The sequence below is a fragment of the Tachypleus tridentatus genome, chromosome 7 (genome assembly GCF_004210375.1).
Source record: "Tachypleus tridentatus isolate NWPU-2018 chromosome 7, ASM421037v1, whole genome shotgun sequence".
Classification (NCBI taxonomy): domain Eukaryota; kingdom Metazoa; phylum Arthropoda; class Merostomata; order Xiphosura; family Limulidae; genus Tachypleus; species Tachypleus tridentatus.
The window spans coordinates 131,870,590-131,894,103 of NC_134831.1; the positions used below are offsets into that span (position 1 = coordinate 131,870,590).

Consider the following 23,514-nt stretch of genomic DNA (forward strand, 5'->3'; position numbering starts at 1 on the left):
TTATAACACTTTGAAAATTCTAGAAATATAAATACTCCTGAGTAATTCATAGCGTTTGCCACAGTTGCGTGAATTGTTTTAGAATTTAAATATTAACGCATAATGTAAATTGAACTGGATTTTAAAAAGTGTTACAATAAATACTCCAATGTATGGTCCTAATATTCTATTGATTTCTAAGATTTGTGATTACGTTTCGGATCGAAATCAAAGGTTTAAAAATGTTAACACACCTGTCACACGTGCTGATGTACTTCTACAATGGGAAACAGTATTGTTTACTTATTCTCGTGGGTTTTTATTTTAAAATGTTTCTTCGTCAGTATCACTTGCCTAAATAACAATGTAACGTGTTACTTACATCACTTGCCTAAATAACAATGTAACGTGTTATTTATATCACTTGCCTAAATAACAATGTAACGTGTTACTTATATCACTTGCTTAAATAACAATGTAACGTGTTACTTATATCACTTGCTTAAATAACAATGTAACGTGTTACTTATATCACTTGCCTAAATAACAATGTAACGTGTTACTTATATCACTTGCCTAAATAACAATGTAACGTGTTACTTATATCACTTGCCTAAATAACAATGTAACGTGTTACTTATATCACTTGCCTAAATAACAATGTAACGTGTTACTTATATCCTGGCAAATAACAATGTAACGTGTTGCTTATATCACTTGCCTAAATAACAATGTAACGTGTTATTTATATCACTTGCCTAAATAACAATGTAACGTGTTATTTATATCACTTGCCTAAATAACAATGTAACGTGTTACTTATATCACTTGCCTAAATAACAATGTAACGTGTTATTTATATCACTTGCCTAAATAACAATGTAACGTGTTGCTTATATCACTGGTTTAAATAACAATGTAACGTGTTGCTTATATCCTTTTGCCTAAAATAACAATGTAACGTGTTGCTTATATCACTTGCCTAAATAACAATGTAACGTGTTACTTATATCACTTGCCTAAATAACAATGTAAACGTGTTGCTTATATCGCTTGCCTAAATAACAATGTAACGTGTTACTTATATCACTTGCCTAAATAACAATGTAACGTGTTACTTATATCACTTGCCTAAATAACAATGTAACGTGTTACTTATATCACTTGCTTAAATAACAATGTAACGTGTTACTTATATCACTTGCCTAAATAACAATGTAACGTGTTACTTATATCACTTGCCTAAATAACAATGTAACGTGTTACTTATATCACTTGCCTAAATACCAATGTAACATGTTACTTATATTACTTGCCCAAATTACAATGTAACGTGTTACTTATATCACTTGCTTAAATAACAATGTAACGTGTTACTTGTGCACTATTAAAGTCACCATTCCTCTTAACTATAGAAAATAAAACAATAGTTTATAGCGAGAAACTGGAACTGCTTATGCTATAATAATTACTTTTGAGCATATAACTGTAGCATTTCTAAAAAACTAGATGAAAAATAACCTCTCACGAAAAAAATAATAGTTTCTCGCAATAGTTTATACATCAAACTATCAACGGAACTTTAACCTCTAACAAATGACTGTAAGAATAAACTTAAACAGAGAGTTCGATTATTGCTCCACGTTGTAGAACTGCATTTAAATAGAACACAAGCCTCCTAGTACTGCAAAGACCCTTAGTGATTATGTGTTGCTAGGCGACAAAAGATTTTAGATGCCAAAGAGGAAACATCTTGAAAGAAAAGAAATCGAGTTTTAGTGTTGTGATAACAAAAAAAACATCGAATAATTATGCGCTAAGCAGCCACTCAGTATCAATTTCCTTTTAAATCCCGAGCGATATCTTTGTTATTATCCAAATAAAACGAACTAAAATTCCAGATAAAAAAACTGTACTTTTTAAGCTTCATATTTCGACTGCAAAGGCATATCAATGATGTTTCTACGCCCAAAAATTAACGAAAAGCAGTAAAATAAGATAACCGCCTTATGAACAAAAATGCAACAATTTGTAACAATGATGTATAAACAGGATAAACATAATAGTTGGAAAACCAAAACTGATCAGCAAACGATACAAACATAAAAATGAACGAATGAAACAATGTAAAATATCTTAAAACGTATTCAAAAATTATTATTGTTAATTTAAACACTATTATTCTTAATTTAAAACAAACGAATAAAACTCATATGCACAAAAGATTAAATTCCGGCTTAGTATATGTGGTTCAGTTTACATAATAAAATTCTCTCGAATACGACCTACTTAATGTAAAATCTCCGGTGTTTCTGTTCTTAAAACTTTATATATGTATGCTTTAAACTCCCTCAGTGTGTTAAGTTATATGATATTTAATATAGTTTTAAATTTATGAATAGAATAATTTTCATAAAATAATTTCATATTCTTTTCGCAAGAATACCAAAATGTAAACATTTGGAAGAAACATCCGTGAGAAGTATGATTTGTTTCCCATAATATACACTTATTAATGCGTTTAACTCACAGTTAATGTGCTGTTATTTGCACTTCGTATGTGAGATTTATGTAAATTTATTCTTAAATATAAGTCTTCAGTTTCTCCAGCATATCATTGTTTCCAACAAGATAATACGTAAGCAACATCAAGTGAATTTTTAACTGATGAAAGGATAAATCTGTTTGGTATTTCTTTAATTTAAAATGTTTTAAGTACCTACAAATTTTATTCCAGACACCATTTAAGTAGTTTGTTTGTTTTTTGAATTTCGCGCAAAGCTACTCGAGGGCTGTCTGCGCTAGCCGTCCCTAATTTAGCAGGGTAAGACTAGAAGGAAGGCAGTGGGAATAGTGGGATTGACCATACCATTATAACGCCCTAACGGCTGATAAGGCGAGCACATTTGGTGTGATGGGGGTTCGAACTCGCGACCTGAAGGTTACGAGTTGAGTGCCTTAACCACCTGGCCACGCTGGGCTCCATCTAGGTGGATAAGATGTTACAGTATTAATTTTATCTTTACCTATACATAGTTATACATATATATATATATGTATGTATAGTTTCATATACCTTTTCCCCAATAATTCATGTCTTTGTCAAAATCATTAAACTGCTTCTATCAAACCAGTTCAGGTGTTACGGATGTAAGAACCGTAGAGTATAACGAAATCCATTACTTGTTTTCTAACCACCAAATGTTCTTGATTTTATAAACCTAAGGTACAACAACATATTGTTGTTGTTTTTTTAAAAAAAAAATGAGGTAATAGTAACGGAACTCTAGAATAAAGAATTTCATGAGTTTTTTTTTTTTAAGATATTTGATTGTGATTAAGAGAAATATAACAAGAGTAAATTTGAAAGTGGGAGCTAAATATTTAAAACTGCGAATAAAATAAAAGCACAAGGTCTATACTATGGTTCCAAATATAACAAATGTGTTAATAAATCTGAAGTATGAATTATTGTAACCATTGTTAATCATGATACGACTACATATTCATATGTACAAAACTGAAGTAATAATCCTACATACTAGGAATATGTGGATGAGTCGTGAATGTTGGTTTCGTTTTTTACGACATTGTATATAAAAGGGTACTAAATATACGATAGCTGGAGGGGTACTCAGTAGAACAGCTAGAGGGGTACTTAGTAGAACAGCTGGAGGGGTACTTAGTAGAACAGCTAGAGGGGTACTCAGTAGAACAGCTAGAGGGGTACTTAGTAGAACAGCTAGAGGGGTACTCAGTAGAACAGCTAGAGGGGTACTTAGTAGAACAGCTAGAGGGGTAATTAGTAGAACAGCTAGAGAGGTACTCAGTAGAACAGCTAGAGGGGTACTCAGTAGAACAGCTGAAGGGGTACTCAGTAGAACAGCTGGAGGGGTACTCAGTAGAACAGCTAGAGGGGTACTCAGTAGAACAGCTGGAGGGGTACTCAGTAGAACAGCTAGAGGGGTACTCAGTAGAACAGCTGGAGGGGTACTCAGTAGAACAGCTGGAGGGGTACTCAGTAGAACAGCTAGAGGGGTACTCAGTAGAACAGCTGGAGGGGTACTCAGTAGAACAGCTGGAGGGGTACTCAGTAGAACAGCTAGAGGGGTACTCAGTAGAACAGCTAGAGGGGTACTCAGTAGAACAGCTAAAGGGGTACTCAGTAGAACAGCTAGAGGGGTACTCAGTAGAACAGCTAGAGGGGTACTCAGTAGAACAGCTGGAGGGGTACTCAGTAGAACAGCTAGAGGGGTACTCAGTAGAACAGCTGGAGGGGTACTCAGTAGAACATCTAGAGGGGTACTCAGTAGAACAGCTAGAGGGGTACTCAGTAGAACAGCTGGAGGGGTACTCAGTAGAACATCTAGAGGGGTACTCAGTAGAACAGCTGGAGAGGTACTCAGTAGAACAGCTAAAGGGGTACTCAGTAGAACATCTAGAGGGGTACTCAGTAGAACAGCTAGAGGGGTACTCAGTAGAACAGCTAGAGGGGTACTCAGTAGAACAGCTGGAGGGGTACTCAGTAGAACAGCTAGAGGGGTACTCAGTAGAACAGCTAGAGGGGTACTCAGTAGAACAGCTGGAGGGGTACTCAGTAGAACAGCTAGAGGGGTACTCAGTAGAACAGCTAGAGGGATATTCAGTAGAACAGCTGGAGGGGTACTCAGTAGAACATCTAGAGGGGTACTCAGTAGAACAGCTGGAGGGGTACTCAGTAGAACATCTAGAGGGGTACTCAGTAGAACAGCTAGAGGGGTACTCAGTAGAACAGCTGGAGGGGTACTCAGTAGAACATCTAGAGGGGTACTCAGTAGAACAGCTAGAGGGGTACTCAGTAGAACAGCTGGAGGGGTACTCAGTAGAACAGCTGGAGGGGTACTCAGTAGAACGTATACTTCTGACACGCAGCGTTCACCATTTTGTTTGTTTGTTTTTGAATTTCGCGCAAAGCTACTCGAGGGCTGTCTGCGCTAGCCGTCCCTAATTTAGCAGGGTAAGACTAGAGGGAAGGCAGCTTATGATCATCATCCATCGTCAACCCTTGGGCTACTCTTTTATCAATGAATAGTGGATTTAGCGAAAGTTTATTACGTCCCCACAGCTGAAACGGACGAGAGTTTCTGGTGTGACGGGGGTTCGAACCCGCGGCCCTCAGATTGCGAATCGAGCTCCCTTCCCACCTATCAGCGTTGAGCATATCAGGCTCTCAAAAAATACGAAAATGTGTCTGTATATCTGTCATTATCAACGAGCAAAAGCCATTTGTGGCACAACAATGGGTAATAATATTCTACATAGGCCCACTAAATTCCATCAAAATCTAATTATTTTCATTTAGAGCCAGAGCAACAATATTATGAAAAAATTGGTCTCCATGTTAAAAGATAAGGATTCTCGTGACCTTGCCATGGCCTTGACGTACGATCTTAACCATCCAAAAAATAACACTTCTAAGTGAGGGCATAGTCCAATCGTACATTAACTTTTGTTTAAGGCCATTTATCCGTTTTTAAGAAATCTCGCTGAAAACACACACAGGAGTGAAAGCATTACATCTGTCCTCTTTCAGTGGCGAAAAGTGGTTAAGGCAATCGACTTGTAATCTGAGGGTCACGGGTTCGAATCCTCGTCACACCAAACATGCTCGCTCTTTTAGGTGTGGGGGCGTTACAATGTAACAGTCAATCCCACTATTTGTTGGTAAAAGAGTAGCCCAAGGGTTGGCGGTGACTAGGTGCCTTCCCTGTATCCTCACACTGCTAAATTAGGGACGGCTAACGCAGATAGCCCTCGATTAGCTTTGCGCGATATTCTAAACAAACAAACTAAGGAATAATTTATTCAGAAATCATTAAAACGTACGTTTCTTTTTAAAACGTAATTGTTCAAATATTTCGACTAATTAAATTTCCAAACGTAGTTAATAATTAACAACGATAGAATATTAATACGTCTATAATTCGCTGACAAATCGATAAAAGTCAGAGCAAGACAGGTTAGAATTATTACTTTCGTGTCTGCACTATTTAACGGAACTTTTGATTATAAATTATTCAAACACATAGAGAGAGATTCTCTTCCAATCATCGAGTTACAACGGGAGTTTGCGGGGTAAATTAAACATATCTAAGGCAGTATTAGCATATCCTTTAATAGCAGAGTACGATTACGTCTGTATAAGCACGAAGCGTTGGCGTAAAGTCACTATCGATTCATTTTCCGAAAACCTTGAGTTTGGCTGACGTTTTCGAAGCTTGTGGAGGAAACCATAATACTGAGATGTTGTATAAGTCGTGTTCAACTAATATGAGTTAAATGCAGTAGGAACTGAGTGCCTCAACCAGTTGATGTTCTTCGGAAGCAAATGTGCTGTGATCGAGAGATTCTGAGTTTTTCTTATTTTTATTCGAGTTAAGAGTGGCGGAAATTTTTATCAGAACATAAGACAGCTGGAGTTAACAAGACAAGTACTGTATAATACTAATAAAAAAAAACTGATGGCGTATTTTCCAATAAACTAGGTGTAAATTTACGAATAAATCCATTTAAGCAAATATAGACTAGCTAACACTGGTATACCTTAGGCCTTTTTTTTTGTAGCGTGTAGCTAGAGAACGCCATTTACAGTACAATCGGTATAAAAGAAGATAAATCACGTTGTATCTATGGCCAAATGTATTGAGGCGCTCGACTCGAAATCCGAGGGTTGAGGTTTTCGAGTCCCGCTCACACCAAACATGCTCGCCCCTTTTAGATTTGGGGGCGTTATAATGTGATTGTCAATCCCACTATTCGTTGGTAAAAGAGTAGCCCAAGAGTTTAGCGGTGGGTGATGATAACTAGCTGCCTTCCCTCTAGTCTTACACTGCTAAATTTTGGACGGCTACCGCAGATAGCCCTCGAGTAGCTTTGCGCAAAATTCAAAACAAACAAACAAAGGATATATCACAATAGAACAATTCATTGCGGCTTTTCCACCATGAATAATTAGATATTTAATTTTATACTGAGAACACGGCTTAACTTTAAAATAACAATATAAAAGAGTGGGAACAAGAAACAAATTAGAACATACTAGGAAGATGATTAGATTGGATTTTAAAAGAAAAAAATTCATGTAAACCAGGTCAAGGTTATATGCACCAAACTGTCCGTAATGTTGAGAAAGTAGAATAAAGGTAATAAAACTGGTTAAGGACACCACTTTGAGCTATCCTGGTTTATCTGAATAGTAATTTGAACGCTGCTCATATAGTTAACCCACACTCTCAAAGTACGGGATGCATTTTTGTGGGGCTCCCCCAGTGGCTCAGCGGTATGTCTGCGGACTTCCAACGCTAAAAACCAGGTCTCGATACCCGTGGTGAGCAGATCGCACATTGTGTAGCTTTTATGCTTAATTCAAAACAATAACAACAATTTTTGTGGGAACGGGACACGAGCCTGAAACTCTCAAGCTCTCAGTTCGGGTATGCTCGGTTCTCTAAAATTGTTTTGGAAGGTATGTTTTAAATTGAAAAGAATGCCAATTTTTTCAGTAATTGTTAATTATATCCTGAAATAATGTGAACACTAAGTTTGTTTTTCATTAAAAGTTTCAAAAATTAATTTATTATTTTGATGAATATGACTGTCTTTATTAATAACGATAGAAAGAGTAAAAAATCAACATTTATTACGTTTTTATTCTCGTTGATTATAATTGGTTCATTATGGATTTTAATCTATAAATGTGGAGGAATTTCATGAGAAAATAAAAAGTCAGAAATGCGCGACATTCCAAAACATTATTAGTAATAAGAGTAACAAACCAAGCTGGCGAAGTAATGGCTATTTTTTTAGACTTGACAAAGATAATAAACTGATTATAGTTTTCAAATTTACTTTCGGCAAAAGAGAAAACAAATCCTACAACAGAGGTATATAACCATTAAACAACTGTATAATATTAAATAATTAATCAGACGTAATGCAGTAATATTATTTACACACCTAACTTAATTTAGGTTACCGTGTGGTAAATTAAAAGGGACTGAAAACCGTATACATTTTACATATATACCACTATTATAAGAACACTAATTGCCTTTCTTCAGTTGCTTGACCCAAACTGTGATGATGAATCTTGAGTAAGTGAAACTATAGTCTTCATCAGAAGGTACGGCCAATCCAGGAAATCCTCTACTTCACGAATATATTTTCAAATTTACATTCTGTGGAAAAGAAGACTGATTGTTTGTTTGTTTGTTTTTTGAATTTCGCACAAAGCTACTCGAGGGCTATCTGTGCTAGCCGTCCCTAATTTAGCAGTATAAGACTAGAGGGAAGGCAGCTAGTCATCACCACCCACCGCCAACTCTTGGGCTACTCTTTTACCAACGAATAGTGGGATTGACCGTCACATTATAACGCCCCCACGGCTGAAAGGGCGAGCATGTTTAGTGCGACGGGGATGCGAACCCGCGACCCTCGAAATACGAGTCGCACGCCTTAACACGCTTGGCCATGCCAGGCCCAAGAAGTCTGAAACATATAAAATACAAAGATTGTAATTAATTGAATATAACATTTCAAGTCGCTAACCACAAATGCCTTTCGTTTGCTTTCTGTTCACCACCATTAGCCCTAATATTACCCATTTCTGGAAGTGTTGTAGATTCAAATTCATCAATTTTAGTATATTATAAGTATATTCGTCATATTACATTAGGCCTGTTACATTATCAAACACTACGTTCTTAGTCTAATCGTTTAATTATTTTTAACAGTTGGAATAATTTACAATTGTAGTATTACAAGCACACTGTATTTGTCATATCCTTTATCAACGACGCATTTCACTCATTCCAGAGCTATTCAGGCTGACTGGGATATAACAAACGCAGTAGTGGTCGAAATACTGTTTATATAAGTAATTTAATACAACAGCAGTTGCTATGTAATGTAGTTGTTTTGCAAGCTGGCGAAGAATTGTTGCAGTTATACATGTCATAATACATTAGTATCAGGCCTATTTATCACAGATTAAAATATTTGTTGATCTGTATGGAACTGTTTTTTTTTCATATTTATTAATTTGTAAATACATCAGTGTTATTGCTGCATCTTTGATGGTAGAGGTAGTAACATGGGCAGGTAAACAAAATCTATTGAAATTTATAAAAATGTCATAACTATCTTCAGCCAGTTGAGATCTTTTGACGTGCCCTTTGTGGCTCAGGGGTACGTTTGTGTAGTTATATCCCTAAAACCAACTATCTTCAGTTGAGACCTTTTGACGTGCCCTTTGTGGCTCAGGGGTACCTAGTGCAGTTATATCCCTAAAACCTGGGTTACGACACCCGTGGTGGGCACAACGGAAATAGCTCATTGTGCAGCTTTGTGCTTAACTGCAAACAAACCTTTCGACATAATAATAATATCAATATTAGGTTAAACATGTAAAATTAAAATATGTGTAAGTGAAATCATTTTATGTAACGAAGGTTTAGATTACTGACAAACAAAGAAATTCGTTGTATATATATAATAGTGATTTAATCAAAAACCAAAATACATAAGCAGAGAAACCTGCGATGATTCGTAACATGTATTAATACCAGTATCACTAATCTAGACGTTATTTCAGTGACATTAGACGCCTAGGTTGGCGAAATAAATAAGGCTTAACTAAAGGTTTACTCACGATTTAACAAAGCTTTTTGGTGTTTTGTTCCACGTGACCGTTTCTTCAACCTTTCAAGGAAGCTTTCTATATGGGTTACTTCACGACGTTATAAAAGATCCATTTATAACTGCGCCTGTGTTAGCTGTGAATTTTATCTTTGCCATTTGTGTTGCCATTAAGTTAGTTTTCCTCAGGATTTTAAGATCTTATATATATTGTCTTCCTTAAAAATATGTATCAAATAAACATGTTTATCACATCTATAATATTACATCTGATCTGAATAAAAGCATTATTATAAAAATGTTTATATTAATATGGATTTGACAATTATACATTTTTCATATTATCATCACAAAAGGTGTAAAATATATAAATCTGACATGGTGTATTACAAGTATCCACTTCCTTTTATCAAAAGAAAATTGGACAATGCTTATATTTTTTGAATATCTTACTACCATATTTCTTTGTGCTGAGATAGAGTTTTTAGTCCTATCTTTCTTCGGGTTTTAACTTTGTTTTTGCTAACTTCAAAATAATATGGTTTCCAGATGTAATGTATAGCGCCTCCCAGTGACTCAGCGGTATGTCTGCGGACTTACAAAACTAATATCCGGGTTTCGATACCCGTGGTGGGCAGAGCACAGATAGCTCCTTGTGAAGCTTTGTTCTTAATTCAAAACAACAAGTTACGTATAGGATGTTATATCCATTGAGATTTTGTTTCGTTTAATTATATCATAATTATTTCTTTAATTTTTTTCAATTTTCATTTTAGTCTCCGTTAAAAAATAGTGTGCTTTTTTTCTCTTCATATAAATTACTTCAAAATCTTTCAGCTGTGGTCATTTTGCCTGGGACAGAAATCTTATTGTGTGATCATGTTTTGTTTCTTTATCTCTGGGTGATAGCTTTATCTGGTTCTCCAATGAATGATTTCCGCAACTAGATGAAGAACTAGATATTACTTGTTTTTATTCTTCGGGCTTATTTGGTTGTTTTACTTTGACAGGAAGCCTCGAAGGCTATTCCCAGATTTCAAAGAAACTCTTATATTAAACTTCTGACAGATTTTTCTAAGTTTGTAATTGCGATTTGTAAAGAAGGAAATTGAGTTTGTAGTGGAAGGACTTTTAGGGTAAGTTATTGTCAATGGCTTTGATATTATTGATTGTTGAATAAACTACTTGAAATGTATTGCAAATGACGCTGATTTCTATTTTTATGACAAATGTCTCACTTTTTTTCACTTTACTTTGGAAATTTAAGTAATTCCTCTGAGTAGAGTTGGTTGGAGTTGTAATGTAGGCACCAGAACGCATGTGATAGTTTTCTATAAATTTCCGTGGAATATTTCCTTGTGTCGAAATAATAAAATATCAAAGAATGGTTTATTTGCTCACTTGTATTAGAGCAATGCCATATTAGGCTGTGTACTATCTATCGTGTAAGTTCGTAAACTTACTGCTCTCCGACTGGGGGACAGAGAAGAATGGTAGTCAGATGTCAGATTTCATTAAAACATTAAAGTCAACATTTATATTTTGGATAAAATTGTCAGTGTTGCTTTGTTTGCATGGCCAGGTAACAAAGATATTATTTACAGTACGGTTTCAGATTTGTGGTTTCAGTTTAGCAGATTGTATGGTCTGTTTATCATTTTCAGTCGTAAGAACACTGCTAATTAAAGGTAAAGTGGGAGACCACTGGTATTTTCATAAACGGATTCATACATTTGAAAATAGGGAATCGGAAACAGGTATGTTTGAAAACGTCTCAATAATATCAAAACTAACATATAGGATAAGAAAACCTTACTGAAAACTCTGTCTTAAGCCTTGCTCACAATTACGTGCACAAGATGTATTCGTATTTAAGTTGAGATCGTACAAAAAATACCTAAAACATTAACAGTCTATAAAAGGACTTATTAAAACAGGAAGTTTGCAAAGAATTAGTAACATTAGTAAAATGTTCACTTAAGTTAAACATTACGTTGTTGAGATACAGGCTTAGTGACGTCTACAATGGTATCAATGTTTATGCAGTTTGAGCATGAATAACCTTTGTATTGGCCGTTTAGATTAAATAAGTTCTCTATCCATTTTCTGCTTTCAATCAGCCATCAAAATCCTTCAAGTCAGCAGCCAATATAAAAGAACCCGTAACAAATAACAATATTAAGTAAAAACGCTCCATTGAAAGCGTCTGATGGTGGAGTTTTGCTATATTACTCTACGCAGTTAACTTACTGAAAATAAATATTAGACTGGTAATGAAATAAGTGCTTAAAATAGCAAGAGTCGAATTGTCGTTTCCTTTCAGAATATATATACATTTTTCAGGACTTTCACTTTCAAGTAAATAACTTTAGCTCAAATATTTTTACTACCAAGCTACGTTCACATTTCATTTCATCTACTTTATCATGTCTCCGCAGAGAAACTTACTGTTCTTCTATTGTATCTCCTTCTCCAATAGACTTATTATGAATCACCATTGCTTCGTTTCTCGGCTGATTGAGTTGAAACTTGGATGAGTAAAAATACCCTGATCCAATACTTGGTTAAGTTATACCCTGATCCAATACTTGGTTAAGTTATACCCTGATCCAATACTAGGTTAAGTTATACCCTGATCCAATACTAGGTTAAGTTATACTCCGATCCAATACTTGGTTAAGTTATACCCTGATCCAATACTTGGTTAAGTTATACCCTGATCCAATAGTAGGTTAAGTTATACTCCGATCCAATACTTGGTTAAGTTATACCCTGATCCAATACTAGGTTAAGTTATACTCCGATCCAATACTTGGTTAAGTTATACCCTGATCCCTGATCCAATAGTAGGTTGGTTATACCCGATCCAATACCCTGTTATACCCCAATAGTAGGTTAAGTTATACTCCGATCCAATACTTGGTTAAGTTATACCCTGATCAATACTTGATTGAGTTTTATCCTGATACAATACTTGCTTGAGTTATACCCTGATCCAATACTTGCTTGAGTTTTATCCTGATCCAATACTTGCTTGAGTTTTATCCTGATCTAATACTTGGCTGAAGTATACCCTAAGCCAATATTTGCTTGAGTTTTATCCTGATCCAATACTTGGCTGAGGTAAACCCTGATTCAGTACACTCTTCCTCTTTTTATCATTTTGAGCATTTTAAGGATTTTTCGAAAAAACATTCAACCCCAAAATGTATATCCTGTGCAGTCACATTTACAGAAACTAAGATGAAAATTGAAGCAATATAAGTTTTTATGCGCCCAACACATTGAGATCCAAAAATGTTGGATTTACTTATTTTGAGTCTTTTTTTAGGAAAATCAGAGGTTATAAAAAACATATTTTAGGTGGTTTTTGTTCAATTACTCGGGCATATTTTGACCAGTTTATATAGGAGTTGATACAAAGAAACATTTTTACATGTTCCACACATCAACAAACAAAAACAGTAAATCTTCTTACTTGTAGTAATTATAGGGGGGTCAAGATTCCACAAAACGTATAATTTAAGAGTTTTGATAATTACTACACCGTATACATACAAAACAAATAGGATTGCTCATTTTCCGTCATTTTAGCGGGAAACAGAATGTTAAATATATATAGTTGAATATAGTACAAATACACTATTTGAAGGTCCCAAAGAGACATATAGACAATTTTGGAATTTTTATCTTTTTTTTGCGTAATTTTTCAGCGATGAAAACACAATTCACGTGTACATCAACTAACTTGCATGAGATTCGGTACAAAGATACCTTCTTGCATGTCCCAAGAAGTGATACAGACAATTTTTTAATGTGTTTTTCACGATTTTTCTGGTATCAAAATTTACCATGTTGGGATTGCGTGGCAGAAATATTTTGCATTCTCCTAAGAATGCTGGTCTCTGTAATTTAGGTTGTATTTATTCACATCAAAACTTGACTCATACAAATTACTGTTTATCATTGGTAGACAATAACACACGGATTTGGAAATAGGTTTTGTTTCTTACTAAAAGCATATTACCTTCTTCTTTCGCGTTTCTCGGTTTCTTCATCCTCTTTCGTATCTATTAGCATGGCCAGGTGGGTAAAGGCGTTCGACACCTAATCTGAGGATCGCGGGTTCGAATCCTTGTCATACCAAACAAGTTCGCCCTTTCAGCAGTGGGGGCGTTATAAGTGACGGTCAATCCCACTATTCGTTGGTAAAATAGTAGCCCAAGAGTTGCGGTGGGTGGTGATGACCAGCTGCCTTCCCTCTAGTCAAACATCTTTTGGCCTTCTTTCGTTGAACTCTGTCTTTTATATTCATTTCTAAAACTGACACCGAACTGTCCGTTCCTTTCTGACCTTACACCTATAGTATTTCATATCCATAGGGTTTCCAAGACTTTGTACCAACTAGAAAGCGGTCTCTATAACCTCGCTCGAATAGTTTTCTAATGACCTACAATACTATAATTCCTCAGAGACTGGCAATATCTCTACTTCAAAATATGCCATCTTACCTCTAACTTCACAACAGATATAAAAATATCCATAAGTTAAGATGGTACGTAACAGATTGGCCTTAAAAAAACTCATTCAACACTTGTCAAAGCTCAACGAGATTTTTAATTAAGGTAAATTTGAGCCTCAAGTGAGGCCATTAAAACGCGACAAATTTGATTTACTACGATTTTTTTTTCTGAAGAATTATAAATATTACTATCGCGTGCGATTAAAGTCTTCATTGCTCTTTTTAATCATGTGGACAAAACTCCAACTATTAAAGTACTTGAAACTCAAATGATATAGATAATTATATGAAACTTAGTTGATTGATAGCACTATAATGATGTGATTTATATTGTTGGCTTTAAAATTTGCTTGAAATAAATTTCACTTTTAAGTGAATAAAATTTCTCAGGAAATGTGCTACAAGTTTTCACATCTTGCTTTTTATTAATATTTTCTTTTGTTTTGAAATGGTTTTATTTTTTCGAAAACATGATCAATGATTTTTTTTTTAAATTAAGACATTAAGTCAGTAGCAATGATACAAAAACTAAGAGTGTTTTTATAGCAACGAGACGCAAACCATGAACACTTGGTTTTACAATCCAGTAAGTAAACTACTGAGTCATGAACTATCGTTATGGGCCCGGCATGGCCAGGTGGCTAAAGCGCTCGTCTCGTAATCCGAGGATTTCGGGTTCGAATCCCCGTCACATCAAACATGCTCGCCCTTTCAGCTGTGGGGGCGTTAAAATGTGACCTTCAATTCCACTATTCGTTGGTAAAAAAGTGGCATAAGAGTTGGCGATGAGTGGTGGTGACTAGCTGCCTTTCCTCTTGTGTTACACTGCTAAATTTGGAACGGCTAGTGCAGATAGCTCTCGAATAACTTTGCGCGAAATTTAAAACAAACCAAACCTGCCGTTATGATGCTTAGGGTTCAGATAGTGAGCACTAAGTTAGTATCAAGAGATGAGATTGAAATGAATGTTAAATTCGTGAACAACTAGAAAAGTGATAAAACTAGATAAACAAAACCCTGTTAGTTTCATAGTTATCAGATGCCGGAAAATAGAAAAGTTTACGTTAAGAACAGACAAACATACACCCCTAATCAACTTTATAGCATGGATTCCAGCACGAGTTAAATGAATTTATCATATCCTGAAAAAGATAACATCCTGTTCCATGCAATTTTGTACTTCCTGTAAAGAAGCACAAACTACACTGAAATACACTTGGCATTCAGTAACTCAGTGTGAGAGTGGTTGTATCCTTTGTTTATTTGGAAGGTTATGGATTTGAATAACCTCCTGTCGCGATTTCAAAATTGCTTGCAACGTGTGTCACTTGGATTAATTATATAGTTTTATAATTCTTTAGATAGCATGCACCCTGGTAATGTACAAAACGAACAGTAAATTCGGAGTTTTCCCGATAATTAAATAATAAAAAAGGAAAATACAATTGTTAGAAACCCTTTGACATTTAAAAACGAGTTAGAAAAGTTCTACAAAATTAATTTTTGTGAACTTTCAATGTTGCAGAAGTAAAACAAAAGACAAAGTGAGTTTTATATCAGAGAAAGCATTATTTTATATAAACTGACATATCAGTTTAACGTGTATCAACTTACCGCTCTACTACTGAAAATATAAATGTCGTTGAAGTTGCAAAGAAATATGAACTGAAGATTGAGCCTTTAAATGGAGCATATTTGTTTTAACTGGATAAAATTTTTCCAAACTAATAAAGTTTACTCGGACTATTATTTCGTTATACTCATTTAACCACTCCATATTTCTTGTAATTATAAGAAATTAAACCCAGTCTATACAAAAATGCATAACATCTGAATTTTGCCAGATTCACGCACGGTTGAATGTGTTATTAAACGAACCATTTGATAGCCTCACTACCATTTGTTCTGTACAGTGGAACACATAATAATTTTTGGTCGGCTTTAGATTTCGTAGCACAATATTTGCATACAACTTTTAAAAACAGGACAGTATTCGATGGTATAATTCGCTGTTCTGACATAAAATACTTTTATATAACCTGAAGTTTTAGCCATCCTTCCAAGAAGTTTTCAAGAAAAGAATTAGAAGCAACTTAAGATATTTTACACTCGAACACATCGTAAATCTTTAAAACCAGGACTTACGAAAGCTTCTGGTAAAATACAATAATACTGTAAAAAACGTAACGAATAGAAACTTTTAGTTAGAGTAAAAAATAAAAGATAGCCAATAAAAACTTCTATTCAGGAGAAAACAGGCATTAAACATTGCCTTTAAGATTATATTCTTAAGCCAGGCACAAAAATAATATAAAAGTTTCGTGTAAAGAAGGTGATATCTAGAAACAGAAAGTCAAAAAATAGCTACAATTACAGACAAAAGAAACCTAGATAAAAAAAGAACCAAATATTTTCGTTCACTAGTGAATAAATGTCAGTTTATGAAACGCATATATTTAAGAATCACTGAACTTAGTGTTTGTAGCCATTTTAGGTTTTTATATCCATGTTCTCCAGGGGAGTTTTTACGAATATTACATTTTTTTTTTAGTTTTAGTTCGAATTCTTCTAATGTGAGTATTGCTGGAATAATAGTAGTAAAGAAAAGTTATCGGAAAAATATCTCAGGAAGAGCCTAATAGCTTAAATCTTGCATTGTAAAAATAAAATTGTTCCTTATGCCTAAAGAACCCGTGATAGTTTGCCTTTTTCAAACATTAAAACTCAATTATTTCATGTGAGAGTTTGTTTGTTTTGAATTTCGCGCGAAGCTACACGAGGGCTATCTGAGCTAGCCGTCCCTAATTTAGCAGTGTAAGACTAGAGGGAAGACAGCTAGTCATCACCGTCCATCACCAACTCTTAGGCTACTCTTTTACCAATGAATAGTGGGATTGACTGTCACATTATAACGCCCCCACTGCTGAAAGGGCGAGCATGTTTGGTACGATGGGTATTCGAACCCGCGACCCTCAGATTACGAAGAATCGAGCGCCTTAACCACCTGGCCATGCCGGGGCTCACTAACATGAGAACTAGCATGAATACTGTAGTTCTTATACTTACTAACACCAACAAATACAGTTCTAACGCTCTTGAGAATATACTTAATAATTTAGTGATAGTATTAATTAGCACTTTAATTAATTATTATTAGTACTAATAATAACAGCAATTACAACAATCACAGGCAAATGGTTCGAGTTGTCTTGACAAAATTATTGGCTTTATGTCTATTCGTTTGTTTTAGAGCAAAGTCAAAACAGTTTTTTTTTTTCTACCACGGTAAACGGAATCTCTTGATTTTAGCTTCGTCCGTTCGTAGACTTATCACCGAGCGCTTGAGGTTGTGTGGTGAATATTTATTACTTGAAATTATTGCACTTACCTTTTACTAAGTCTTAATAAACTTGGATTTGAAGGAGAGGATTTCTTTTTACAGTCAATTAATTAGAAGGTAAAGAATGATAATAGCAATTATAGTGTAAATTGAATACTTCATTATATTGTCATATTAGCACGTCTTGTTTCTAACTAGTGATTTTCAACTTTCCTATAAAAGTTAGCTGACAAAAAGTAATTTACTTACTAAGATCATGAAAGAAGAACAGCTGTCTTTACGTATGTTCAAAGGTATTTCCCTCAGAACAATGCATTTTGTTCATCAAATTAAAGTGTTTTGTTACATACATTTAGATAAAATACATACAATACTGTAAGTATTAAAGAAAAAATTCTTTAAACATCTAGAACCGGTTTCCTAAAGTCGACATTTCTATCTTAACGTTTCAGTAACTAACGCACCAGTAAGAATATTTATATTTATTGCGTAAATTCACCAAAAAAACGGTTTTTTGAACGAAAAATAATAATAATTTAAGACCACTTGTTTGGATAGAAGAGATATTTGTTTTTCAATGACAGTTAGTTTTCAGAACAGTTGACATTGTGTAGATGTAAACCTAAAGGGCCCGGCATGGCCAAGCGTGTTAAGGCGTGCGACTCGTAATCTGAGGGTCGCGGGTTCGCATCCCCGTCACACCAAACATGCTCGCCCTTTCAGCCGTGTGGGCGTTATAATGTTACGGTCAATCGTACTATTCGTTGGTTAAAGAGTAGCCCAAGAGTTGGCGGTGGGTGGTGATGACTAGCTGCCTTCCCTCTAGTCTTACACTACTAAATTAGGGACGGCTAGCACAGATAGCCCTCGAGTAGCTTTGTGCGAAATTCAAACAAACAATGTAAATCTAATATTTAAAAAAAAAAATCATTCATGAAAACACTTTGATGAACGGAGTCCACATGTCATTAAGGTTTATTTTAGTTTAGGTATTTATTAGGACAGCTTTCACATGGGTCTGCAGTACTCCTTTCTCAGTATTCAATGTTTCTTTCAAATATATAAATTTCTTCGCATGTTACTCAAAGTAGGAGCAATCTCAGCTACAGCGGTTATTTTGGTTATTACACAACATAATATCAAATGAAAGTTATTTTATTTAATGTCTAGTGGTCTTATTAAGCTTTCCAATACACTTTGAAGCAAATGAAATCGGTATACTGTATATATATATATATCACCAAACATTTTTTTCTTTTATTTATTATTTACATGATTCAGAAAGTTTCGAAAAAAAATCTCCATTGCCTTGAAACCTGTTTGGGTGATATACCGGAGATGTGGGCATGGTTGTAAACAACTTATGTGATTACTAGCTAAGAGTAGAAGAGCTTCCTAGTGCGATTACCATCTGTTTTTTTTCGTTTTTCTTTTATTATTCTAACTCGATATCTGGTAGATTTGAAAAGATTTCTGCCTCAAAAAATGTGTTGCATTCGATTTGTCTGGCTCTGGTCTAATATTTTTATGATAGCTATCTTAGTTGGCAGAAGGAATAGTGAAGGCTAATGTTCGCACCGTTCGGTTTTCAATACCAATATGTAAAAATCTTGTTGATTATCGGATAAACAGAGACTTGTTTGTCCGGTTACATAATGATATCTGATTATCGTGGTGAAACATTGTAATCATACCAATAATACTGTCATACTGGTGGAGTACTTCCTTTAATTGTTGGTTATTCAGAGCATTGTTCCGCAGATAAACAAGTTCATGTTATTCACTACGTCGCACCAAACATGCTCGCCCCATTCAGCTGTGGGAGCGTTATAATGTGACGGTCAATCCTACTATTCGTTGGCAAAAGAGTAGCCCAATAGTTGGCTTTGGGCGGTGATGACTAGCTGCCTTCCCTCTGATCTTACACTGCTAAATTTGGACGGCTAGCGCAGATATCCCTCATGTACCATTGCGCGAAATTCAAAAACAAACAAATAATATTGAAGGCTTATTATCATTGGAAGTAACCAGCTACGTTAAAATAGAAGCGTTTTGTTTGTTTGTTTTGTATATTTTTAAGATTTTATTTCAGCCAATCTGTTATAAATTATTATTTTTAAAACATAAATTACGAACAATATCGTTTACAGTTAGACTGCGTGGGAGCTACCTTCACAACTAGCAAGCAGGGTAATTGATAACCACGGTTTTTACTGACCAGAGTTCACTTACATGAATGTATTTATATGTATATATCTGTGTATTTATATACGTGTGTCTATAGATCTGTATTAAATACTATTAAGTATTTATTTCAACAAAGAAAGAGAAAAAATGTTTATGGTAAAAATATAGCCGTCTGTTTATTTTGACAATGATGTTTCTGCTTTACTCTTTGTTTTGTTTTTTGTTTACTTGGTTTAAGAGTAAGATGTTTTGTCTCTCTTTTCTTTCTATTTTGTTCACTTTACAGACACGTGGAACCTTCGAGTGTCCTTCAACCAAGGAATAACGTCTGGGCTACTTCAGAATCGAGCACTTCAAACAGGGTCCGTCATGGGTAAAGATCTCCTCTTGAAGACTTTCATTCACATTGTTGATATGTTTTCGTGCTGTTTATATGTATTTTCAAAAGAACCATCAAATACAAAATGAATTTAAATCTATCTTGAAAATTTATTCATGCATTATAAACAGTTCACGGCAGGTACATCATTAATAACACAGTATCAAGATCTAACGGTTTCGTGTTTTGAATTTCCTTAAGAGATACTTCTGATCCCAAACTTTGTGAATAGTAATTTCAACTGCAAATTATTTAAACTGTCCTTCAGTTGATAATTTCCATTGTATTAATCTTCTCCTCAGAAAGTTTCAGTGGAAAAGTGATTATATTTTAACTTGATGTTTGAACTAAAATATAAAGAAAACTTGTTTTTAACATTGTAACCAGTGGCGTAGATTTGTTTTACACCCGATGGGGGGATGATTTTTGCAACCGCTTATGTGGACTGTTCAATTTTCAAATTGGTAATCTCTGATTACGCGAACCTGAAAGCTGTAAACATGCAGTCTCAGAGTGATCTTGTTGCCACGATACTTGCATGTATCCTTAGGCCTACTGACTAATACTTACAAACTATCGCTTAGATCGAAAAGCTTAGAAGCACGCCTATATTAAAGATGTACATTTCGGCTACTGAAAAAGCCTACATCTAGGCCTAATTATGTAATTCGATTGGTAAAAACACGAGAATCACAAGAACAGACACACAATTTGTAGGCTTGTGATGCAATAAAACAATTCAACAGACCAAACTGTAGGGGGGATGATTGTATGCACCATACCCCCACCTAAAATAAAGGGGGTTGTATACCCCATCCCCCCAAAATCTACGCCCCTGATGTTAACAATTATAAAGAAATGTTTTATTGCGATATTAAAACAAGTAAAACAGTGGATATATATAAAATTTCCTTAATACATTCAATTGAAATTATTAAATTAAGCTGGAAATGTTCAGACTGACTATTCCAGCTAAGTGTGCACATTATCATGGTATTTAAAATTTGATATTTTGTTACGAGTTCTCCAAAGAATTGAAGTCAAATGTTTCTTTGACGAAAAGAATGGTAAAGCTGGAACTAGAGCATACTTTAGTATCGCCTGTTACACTCCTCAAATTCAAGGCTATGAGAGTAACCATTTAACTAAATAGGCTTACGTGAGAGCCTAATTTTCCAAAAAAACTAAAGCCACTCCCTCTGCTTTTATACATTTTCATGATCAGTCAATATTTTATGTCATCCAAACTTACGCTTTAAACATTATGATCAGTCAATATTTTATGTCATCCAAACTTATGCTTTAAACATTATGATCAGTCAATATTTTATGTCATTCAAACTTATGCTTTAAACATTATGATCAGTCAATATTTTATGTCATCCAAACTTATGCTTTAAACACTATGATCAGTCAATATTTTATGTCATCCAAACTTATGCTTTAAACATTATGATCAGTCAATATTTTATGTCATTCAAACTTACGCTTTAAACATTATGATCAGTCAATATTTTATGTCATCCAAACTTACGCTTTAAACATTATGATCAGTCAATATTTTATGTCATCCAAACTTATACTTTAAACATTATGATCAGTCAATATTTTATGTCATCCAAACTTACGCTTTAAACATCATGATCAGTCAATATCTTGGATGAACCAACTCATAGATGACTCACTTCACTGTAAAGATTTTTACTTTCTGTTCAAGGAGGCTCCACAAATATTTTATGGGATTCAAATCGGCACTTCTTTTAATCAAACCCACGATTTCCGTGTTTCTTGTCAAGTTAGTGCAGGTTAGTCCTAATAGTACGTTATTATGCACAGTCTTGTTCGACTGAACTTACAAATAGTCTTAATACTTGGTCCACTTTTATATCTCTTTATCACCAGATAATTTGCATCTCGAAAGCTAAATAAAGATAAACGAGATATTCAGTGCAAACTCATTAAGCATGACCGTTGCAGGAACGGTTTTAGTTAAGGTAAGATGACATATCAACATTAAATGATATGCGTATTGTATTAAGCTTTCGAGATGCAAATTCTCTGGTGATAGAGAGATATAAAAGTGATTTAAATATGATAAGTACTGGCGTTGCTTTCCTTACCAGTAATGTCTACAAAAATCCAAAAGAGGTATGCGTCAACTGAAAAGCTGAACAGATGTGTCAAAACTTAAGTCCATCTTATGAAATATTTTATTGTTTTATAGTCTTAATTGAGCCTATGAGTAACAGACTGAAGATCCCAAATAACTATTTTATGCATATAATGATCATATCATGACGTACTTGACCTTTCACGACTTTGTCTTGATTGCTTAGCACCCGCTGTTTGATTGTACACCCACACACTTTCTGCTAGAGACATGGATATATCACCATGACCTGTAAAATGACTTTTGATTGGATTTCTAATACAAGAACGCATAGTTAAGACTAAATCGATTCTTTTACACCTCCCCCAATAGCTTAGTGAAAATAATAAAAAGTGTTTTTTTCTTTTAACGTATTAGTTTCGGTACATTAATTCTCCCAAATGGCTCAGTTGTAATACTACATTCTTATGACGCTATAATTCGTGTTTATATACCTTTAGTGGGCAAAGCACAGATACCCATTGTGTAGTTTTGTATTTAAATGCACGAAGATACATTAATATAAAATCGTAATATGTTATTTCAATATTCGAGCTTGATAATATTTTTCTATGTTCTTTTTTGAAAATAAGAAAGATTTACTTGCAAAATTATCTTACTGACTCTTCCATGCATTTCAAAATTAAATATATTCTGTGTTTTGGTAAAGTAACAACCACATCTATGGCTTATTTGTATCGTTTATAATGATGTCGTTGAACCCGTTCAATTACTTATATGTTAGTAATCTTTAAACACATATCTACAGAATTATATTACAGATAACTAATTAAATTTACCACTGCATTGTATACATCAAGCTACAGTAACGTTGTTCCTATTGTGTCGATGTTTCTTTTCATCCTAAATGTGGCCTTTCATTCACGATGGCTTAACAATTAGGTAGGTCAACGGACTCTACTTTTTTCTCACCCTAGTGACTTTATTTAGGCCATGTCTACGTTTCTTTCACAACCACGTAGCCCAACATGACCAGGTGGTAAAGGCACTCGACTAGTAGTCTGAGGATCGTGGGTTCGAATCCCCCTTTCACACCAAACATGCTCGCCCTTTCAGCCGTGGGGGCTTTATAATGTGTAGTCAATCCCACTATTCGTTGGTAAAAGAGTAGTCCAAAGTGAGGGACGACTAGCGCAAATAGCCCTCGCGTAGCTTTGCGCGAAATTCAAAACAAACCAAACTTACAACGCTGTAAACTGAATTTGAATACCAATGGTGGGCAGAACACTAGTTGTGTAGTTTTGTGCTTCACTACAAACATA

The 23,514-nt window shown here is 34.7% G+C and overlaps 1 long non-coding RNA gene across 1 annotated transcript; it reads left to right on the forward strand.

Annotated features, from left to right (window-relative positions):
- Positions 1-10,655: 10,655 nt before the first annotated feature.
- LOC143258123 (uncharacterized) lies at positions 10,656-20,154 on the forward strand. Its single transcript, XR_013032149.1, has 3 exons — positions 10,656-10,790; positions 11,319-11,411; positions 19,990-20,154. It is a non-coding gene; the product is annotated as an uncharacterized LOC143258123 (long non-coding RNA).
- The last annotated feature ends 3,360 nt before the right edge of the window (positions 20,155-23,514 follow it).